Below are 8,903 nucleotides of genomic sequence, written 5' to 3' on the forward strand. Positions count from 1 at the left end.
TACGAGCGCGCAGTTGCACACTGCCTACCATAAGGGCGCACACTTCGTTCCTCGACCACCACAGTGGCAAACCGAAAGGCAGTAATCGACCCGCACTTGTGACGATGCAGCAGTCTATGTTGTTTTGCACCTCAAGTCGAGCGGCGGACCATGCTGAACCGTTCCGCATCCGACCGAGACGCATCGACAGCCTCCATCCGCTTCCATCCCAGCAATTTCAAGCACTCTTTAACTCTCTTTTCAAAGTTCTTTTCATCTTTCCCTCGCGGTACTTGTTCGCTATCGGTCTCTTGCCCGTATTTAGCCTTAGACGGAATTTACCACCCAATTAGGGCTGCATTCCCAAACAACCCAACTCACCGACAACGCCTCGTGATGCGGCAGGGTCTCAGGCTGACGGGGTTGTCACCCTCTCAGGCACCCCCTTCCAAGGGACTTGTCCCAGGTCCGCCGCTGAGGATGCTTCTACAGACTACAATTCAGGAAGCGCTGCCGCCCGATTTTCATGTTGGGCTCTTCCTGGTTCGCTCGCCGCTACTAGGGGAATCCTTGTAAGTTTCTTTTCCTCCGCTTAATTATATGCTTAAACTCAGCAGGTGTTTGTGCTTGAGATGGGGTTGCAAAGTTGGAGCTAAATCTACCCTACCCCATTGAAGGACAAGAGAGAGCAAAGCAAGTTCGAGTGATGCCACACAAAGCCCGCATCGGCTAACGCCGACTGCCCATCCAAGGGGACAAGATCACCGCTCGCCGACGCACGCCACGAAACATCGCTTGAGGTATTTCAGCCAACCGCAACGCACAGGGCACAGATGACTAGCTCTGCTACTCCCTAGCATATTATAGGGAGCGCGTTTGAATGGGATGCGACGCCCAGACAGACGTGCCCTCAACCGAGGCCTCGGGCGCAAATTGCATTCAAAAACTCGATGATTCACAGGATTCTGCAATTCACACTAAGTATCGCATTTCACTACGTTCTTCATCGTAACAACAGCCAAGATATCCATTGTCGAGAGTCGTTTCCACGTGTATTACCGAAAAACTAGCCACAAAACTGAATAGGGGCACCCCCCACACAAATGTAAGGCCAAGGGGCAAAAGGAGGAAAAATGCATGAGAGAAAGAGAAACAAAGGTGTCTAACCCCCTCACAGGGGGAGGCTCGAACAAAGGACAATCTCCCCTAGCCCCACGCCCTCACAAAAAGGGGGGAAATGCATGGAACAACGATCGAGAAGGACTAGGGTGGCCACCCCGGGAGCTCACACTGCTTTTAGCCCTTCTCCGACACCAGCCCACAACGATTCCCCCTTTTCTCTGTAGAGTTAGGGATCGAAAGGAAGAAAAGGGTAGAAAACAAAGCACAAACAAGGCACAAGCCTCCCAAAGCCCCGTGCCTTCTGGAACTGAAGGGGGGAACTAAAGGGGACGACGATCAAGAAGGACTAGGGTGGCCACCCCGAGAGCTCGCATTGCGTTTCATCCTTCTGGAACACCAATCCACAACAATCCCACCTTTTCTCTGTAACGCTAGGGGCCACGAGGAAGAAGGGAAGAAGAAAACAAACAAGAGAGAAAGGGATATATCAACCGTGGCTACCGGCTCACAAGGGGAGGCTTCAAATAGAGAACAAGCTTCCCCAACCCCGTGCCTTCACAAAAAGGGGGGAATTGCAGGGGACGGCGATCGAGAAGGACTAGGGTGGCCACCCTGGGAACTCGCACTGCTTTTCGTCCTTCCCGAACACCAATCCACAACAATCCCACCTTTTCTCTGTAAAGCTAGGGGCCAAAAGGAAGAAGGGAAGAAAACAACATGAAAGAAAGAGAGATATCAAACGCGTCCACCGGCTCATAGGGGGAGGGTCAAATAGAGAACAAGCTTCCCCACCCCCATGCCTTTGCAAAAAGGGGGGGAACTGCTAGGGATGGTGATCGAGAAGGACTAGGGTGGCCACCCTCGGAACTCGCACTGCTTTTCGTCCTTCCTGAACACCAATCCACAACAAGCCCACCTCTTCTCTGTAAAGCCAAGTGGCCAAAAGCAAGAAGGGAAGAAAACAACAGGAAAGCAAGAGATATCAAACATGGCTACCGGCTCACAAGGGGAGGCTCAAATAGAGAACAAGCTTCCCAAACCCCGCGCCTTCAGAAAAAGGGGGGAACTGCAGGGGACGATGATCGAGAAGGACTAGGGTGGCCACCCTGGGAACTCACACTGCTTTTCATCCTTCCCGAACACCAATCCACAACAATCCCACCTCTCCTCCGTAAAGCTAGGGGCAAAAGGAAGAAGGGAAGAAAACAACACCAAAGAAACCAAAATCCCAAGAAAAGAGAGAAGATCAACAGCACGCCGAGTAGATGTCTGCTAACCAAAAAGAAATCAAACAAGGCACCCAATCAAAAAAGCGTCCCACCTCTTCACACCCTCCCACATGCATTCAGCACAACACCCTTTCCAGCTTTACAACATAGCAAACAACCAAGCAAATAAATCACAACCTAAAATTGACCAATAGAAAAGACAAGGGCCATGATGAGACCAGTGTCTGGAGCACGTCACTGAGAGGCAAACAGCCCCCCAACCCAGCGGCACAAGGCTTCAAACGACAAATAGACCACTGCCAATAACACAAACCCACCCCGCTCTTGCACCCCTTCGTGTACAAAACACCCAACAACCTTTCCAGCGAGAGAGTCAACGGGGGTCAAATAATCAAACTCCAAAGAGGAGTTGTCACGGGCCAACGCTCAACACTGGAGAAATCCGCGGGCCACAAATACATCAATGGTGCAAGGCCAATAGAGATAGGGACGTTCGCAAAGCGCACACCACGAAACAAAGAAATGACGCAAGTCCCACAAAAAACCCACAATCCAAAGGGAGGAACAAAGACATGACCCGCTACTTCTTTTTCCCTCAGAAGGGGAGTGGGTCACGAGAGGACGAGGAATTCCCTCGACGGCAAAGGCACAGATAAGATTGCCACCCTCATGCCGGTCGGCGGGGAAAATTACGATCTCGATGGAGCTCAGACCGAGGGATGGGTTTTTCATTACCTCGACACCCAACCCTTCCGCGAGGGCATGTCGAGGAATGGTCGGGAGGGACTAGGGTGGCCAGCCCAACGGGTTGAACTGCTATTCATCCATCCCATACTTGACCACACCCCGACAATCTCGCCTCATGGAAGGTTTGAGATACCAGGCGCACACACAACCACTCCCTCGACCCAACCACCAGCAAAAAAGCTCACCCAAGCAACACATCAACCGCCGCCGCCTTTTCGAGAGAACCAACTATGGAAGCCCACACCCTTGGCCCATGCGTTCCAACGAACAAAAGACCGAGCACCACCACTACGAATGAGTCCGAATTTATCCATTGTATTTACCGAGCACCTCAACTCTGCAGCAACCATGCCTGGCTGAACAGATCGTCGGAAGGGCTCCCAAGAAACAAGCTTCCGGACCCCCTGCAGAAACACATTGGGGGGAAGAAAAACAAAGGATGGGTGGGACAAGCACAAGCATGGCTTGCAAGCACACATGAAAAAACAAGCATGGTTACCTCGAGACAAGCAACCAACAATGTTCCCGCCAAACACCAAACCCGCTCCCCTAGAGACGCACCACAAAGTCCCACATTGCAATCAAAACCCAACCAACCCGAACCAAAAAAGAAAACCCCTACTATCAATGATCCTACCGCAGGTTCACCTACGGTAACCTTGTTACGACTTCTCATTCCTCTAAATGATAAGGTTCAATGAACTTCTCACGACGTCGATGACGGTGAACCACCATCATCGACGCAATCCAAACACTTCACCGGATCATTCAATCGGTAGGAGCGACAGGCGGTGTGTACAAAGGGCAGGGACATAGTCAACACGAGTTGATGACACGCGCTTACTAGGAATTCATTGTTGAAGACCAATAATTGCAATGGTCTATCCCCATCACAATGCAATTTGAGAAAATTTCCTGATCCTCTCGAATCAGGAATAAAAACCCTTTGGCTGCATCATTGTAATGCGCAAGTGGCCCAGAAAATCTAAGGGCATCACAGGCCTATTATTGCCTCAAACTTCCATGGCCTAAATGGCCATAGTCCCTCTAAGAAGCTGGCCACGAAGGGGAACCTCCGCGTAGCTAGTTAGCAGGTTGAGGTCTCATTCGTTATCTGAATTAACCAGACAAATCGCTCCACCAACTAAGAACAGCCATGCACCACCACCCATAGAATCAAGAAAGAGCTCTCAATCTATCAATCCTTACTATGTCTGGACCTGGTAAGTTTCCCTATGTTGAGTCAAATTAAGCCGCAAGCTCCACTCCTGGTGGTGCCCTTCCGTCAATTCCTTTAAGTTTCAGCCTTGCGACCATACTCCCCCCGAAACCCAAACACTCTGATTTCTCAGAATGTGCTGGCGGAGTCCTTAGAGCAACATCCGTCAATCCCTGGTCGACTCATTTATGGTTGAGACTAGGACAGTATCTGATCGTCTTCGAGCCCCCAACTTTCGTTCTTGATTAATGAAAACATCCTTGGAAAATTCTTTTGCAGTGGTCCATCTTTCATAAATAAAAGAATTTCACCTCTAACAATGAAATACGAATGCCCCCGACAGTCCCTATTAATCATTACTCCGGTCCCGAAGGCCAACATAATAGGACCAGACTCCTATCACGTTATTCCATGCTAATGTATTCAGAGCATAAGCTTAATTTGAGCACTCTAATTTTTTCAAAGTAACAGCATCAGAACCGCGACCCAGCCAATTAAGGCCAGGAGCACGCCGCCGACAAAAGGGATGGAAGGGCAGGTGCACACCAAGTAGGTAGACCGACCCTTATGACCCAATATCCAACTACGAGATTTTTAACTGCAACAACTTAAATATACGCTATTGGAGCTGGAATTACAACGGCTGCTGGCACTAGACTTGCCCTCCAATGGATCCTCGTTAAGGGATTTAGATTGTACTCATTCCAATTACCAGACTTGATGAGCCCAGTATTGTTATTTATTGTCACTACCTCCCCATGTCAGGATTGGGTAATTTGCGCGCCTGCTGCCTTCCTTGGATGTGGTAGCCGTTTCTCAGGCTCCCTCTCCGGAATCAAACCCTAATTCTCCGTCACCACCATGGTAGGCCTCTATCCTACCATCGGAAGTTGATAGGGCAGAAATTTGAATGAAGCATCGCCAGCACAAGGGCTGTGTGATCCGTCGAGTTATCATGATTCACCAGAGAAGCGGGCAAGCCCGCGTTGGCCTTTTATCTAAAAAATGCATCCCTTCCAAGGAGTTGTGACTTAGTGCACGTATTAGCTCTAGAATTACTATGGTTATCCGAGTAGTATGGTACCATCAAAAAAACTATAACTGATTTAATGAGCCATCCGCAGTTTCACAGTCTGAATTAGTTCATACTTAGACATGCATGGCTTAATCTTTGAGACAAGCATATGACTACTGGCAGGATCAACCAGGTAGCACCCTCCCCCTTCAAAAGGAATTTTGGGTGCTCTCTTACCAAGGGCCAGCCTGAAAACCCATCAAGTCAAAGAGATGTCAAAATATCATGTTGAACTTTTATGCCTTGCACCTCTTGCATCCCAAGAAGGAAGCACACGCAACATGCTAAGGATGTGGCGAACAAATGGACAGACCTGCCAAGCCACAACGCACCAAGGCCACTCCGGAGTTTGCAGCCATGACCCAACCAACAAGAAAATGAGCGCTCACTCACCAACACCCTTAGAAATTCCTCCAAAGGCCTCCACGCCCCGCACCGAGGGCACCTAGGAGTCCACCCAGACAGCAGCAACGATGGAGCTCGATCACTCGATCGCCCGCGACAGCCTCGATGCAAAGGAAAACAAATGGAGAACGACCAACCATGCAACCTCTATATTACAAATGAGCCGCAACCCTCCCCGCCCTCGCACCGAGGCCACCTAGGAATCCACCCGGACAGCAGCAACGATGGACCTCGATCTCCCGACAGCCTGCGGCAGCGTCGAGACGAAGGAAAAGGAAGGAAATAAAAAGAGGACGACCGACCGCACACATCCTATCATAGAGAGGCCATACAAACCTCCCCACCCTGCACCGATGCCACCTAGGAGTCCACCCGGACAATAGCAACAGTGGACCTCGATTGGATGATCGCCTATGGTAGCCTTGACACAAAGGCAAGGGAAGGAAATCATACAAGAAAAACAGAGCCCGCAACCTCCCTTAGAAATATCCCCCAACCCACCCCTCCCCTCCCCGCATAGGGGCCACCTAGGAGTCCACCCAGACAGCAGCAACGATGGACCTCGATCGCATGATCGCCTGCGGCAGCCTCAATGCAGAGAGGAAACGGAAGGAAATAAAACAAGACCAACCAAGCCCACAACCTCTCTCGGAAATTCCCCCCGACCCTCCACGCCAGGCACCGAATCCACCTAGGATTCCACCCGCGACAGCAGCAATGGTGGACCTCGATCACTTGACCGCCTGCGGCAACCACGATGCGAAGGCAAAGGAAGGAAGTAAATGCAAATCAAGAGGGTCGCTACAAAATACAAGAACACATATCCAAACAGGAGGAGGAGGGATTAGGCAGCTCTGCACCGCACGCACCCTACGTACATGCAACCTAGGAGATTTCCCACAGCTTTACCGACCGGACGATGAATAATTTTCCCCTACGGCCACCTCCACGCAAAGGAGGGAGGTCGAAGCATTCCACCTCGAAATCCTTCTTCCAGATAGCCCCCACCATCGATGACTATAGTAGCAAGCCTCCTCCCCATTGGACCACGAGCACATACACAATTGAAACAACAAGTGCCCCCCAACCCTCCCCGCAAAGAGGCCACCTAGGAGTCCACCCAGACAACAGCAACGATGGACCTCGACTGCATGATCGCCTGTGGTAGCCTCAATGCAAAGGAAATGGAAGGAAACGAAACAAAAAGACCAACCGAGCCCACAACCCCTCTCAGAAATTCCCCCTGACCCTCCACGCCACGCACCGAGGCCATCTAGGAGTCCACCCGCACCAGTAGAAATGGTGGACCTCGATCACTTTGACCGCCTGTGGAAACCACGATGTGAAGGAAAAGGAAGGAAGTAAATGCAAATCAAGAGGGCTATACATAATAAAAGAACACATATCCGAACAGGAGGAGGGATCGGGCAGCTCCGCACCCCACGCACCCTACGTACAGGCAACCTAGGAGATTTCCCACAGCTTTACCGACCGGACGATGAATAATTTTCCCCTACAGCCACCTCCACGCAAAGGAGGGAGGTCGAAGCGTTCCACCTCGAAATCCTTCTTCCAAATAGCCCCCACCATCGATGTAGCAATCCTCCTCCCCATTGGACCACAAGCACATATACAATTGAAACAACAAGTGCCCCCCAACCCTCCCCTCCCTGCAGAGAGGCCACCTAGGAGTCCACCCGGACAGCAACAACGATGGACCTCGATTGCATGATCGCCTGCGGCAGCCTCAATGCAAAGGAAACGGAAGGAAACAAAACAACAAGACCAACCGAGCCCGCAACCTCTCTTAGAAATGTGCCCCCCTACCCTCCACGCCACGCACCATGGCCACCTAGGAGTCCACCTGCTACAGCAGAAATGGTGGACCTCGATCACTTGACCGCCTACGGCAACCACGATGCTAAGGCAAAGGAAGGAAATAAATGCAAATCAAGAGGCTTGCTACACAATATAAGAACATATCCAAACATGAGGAGGGATCGGGCAGCCCCGCACCCTACGTACAGGCAACCTAGGAGATTTCCCAGAGCTTTACCGACTGGACGATGAATACTTTTCCCCTACGGCCACCTCCACGCAAAGGAGGGGGGTTGAAGCGTTCCACCTCGAAATCCTTCTTCCAGATAGCCCACACCATCGACATAGCAAGCCTCCTCTCCATCGGACCAGGAGCGCATACACAATTCAAACAACAAATGCCCATAAACGTTGTGACTTAACATTTCCAGCCGTAAAAGCCTGCCACGCACGCAAGATGCAAGGGAAAAGTCGACCCCTAGATCAAACATATGGGCCAACACATCTATCAAAACCTCAAATCCAACGCAACCACGAACGATGTGCAGTTTGAAAGGAATGCCAACCCTTGACTTTACAATAAGGAGAACAGCGCTTCACATCGCTTGACGGAAAAATCAAGCAAGAGGGAGGGTAGGTGGTTTACAACCAAAACCCTTCCACTTCCCTCTTAAATGTATGCATCTCAATCGACAATGCCAACACAGAAAGAGTACAAGCACAAGACACTGGCACCATAAACATCCGAACAATGAAGAGGCTAGCCATCACAAGGAGCCACACCACAACAACCCATACAACTCCCAAAACTTGGAGCAGAAGGGGAATTGTTCACATATGCCTCCCAGGACAAGCATGGCCAACATTACCGCTCATGCGCTACCGAGTGGGTATGGAGAGAAGATGAAAATCGGACACCCTACAAATGGCCCAAGGCCATTCTTGAGGCAAACCCGAAAAACCAACTCAATTACCAACCCACCTTTCACACGAAAAGCAAAACCCTCCACACCAAATAGGGAGGAGGTGAACAATATAAGCAGGAGCCAATTTCAATGGAGCCAAAAATGGCTGCCTAGCCCAATCAAAATTCTCTATTCGCAACAACCGAGGGGCACGATAGCGACATAGGCACGACGGAGTTTTGGGGCTTCCATCTGGGACCGCAACAACGAAGGCTCAAAGGAGCGCCGAGAAAACTTTCAACATTCTTATAGTTGGGATGGGAAAGAGTGACGAGGATGAGCATGGCCCACATTATCGCTCATGTGCTACTGAGCGGGGATGGAGAGAAGATGAAAATTGGCCA

The 8,903-nt window shown here is 50.6% G+C and overlaps 2 non-coding genes and 1 pseudogene across 2 annotated transcripts; all 3 read right to left on the reverse strand.

Annotated features, from left to right (window-relative positions):
* The window catches only part of LOC149191791 (25S ribosomal RNA), a 3,239-nt pseudogene extending 2,619 nt beyond the window's left edge, over positions 1-620 (reverse strand).
* Positions 621-867: 247 nt separating this feature from the next.
* LOC149191792 (5.8S ribosomal RNA) lies at positions 868-1,021 on the reverse strand. Its single transcript, XR_016255471.1, has one exon. It is a non-coding gene; the product is annotated as a 5.8S ribosomal RNA (ribosomal RNA).
* Positions 1,022-3,702: 2,681 nt separating this feature from the next.
* Positions 3,703-5,507, reverse strand: LOC149191793 (18S ribosomal RNA). Its single transcript, XR_016255439.1, has one exon. It is a non-coding gene; the product is annotated as an 18S ribosomal RNA (ribosomal RNA).
* Between the last annotated feature and the right edge of the window lie 3,396 nt (positions 5,508-8,903).

Source organism: Pinus tabuliformis, chromosome 2_2 (assembly GCF_031772625.1).
Source record: "Pinus tabuliformis cultivar Carrire ecotype Pingquan chromosome 2_2, CPIR1, whole genome shotgun sequence".
Classification (NCBI taxonomy): domain Eukaryota; kingdom Viridiplantae; phylum Streptophyta; class Pinopsida; order Pinales; family Pinaceae; genus Pinus; species Pinus tabuliformis.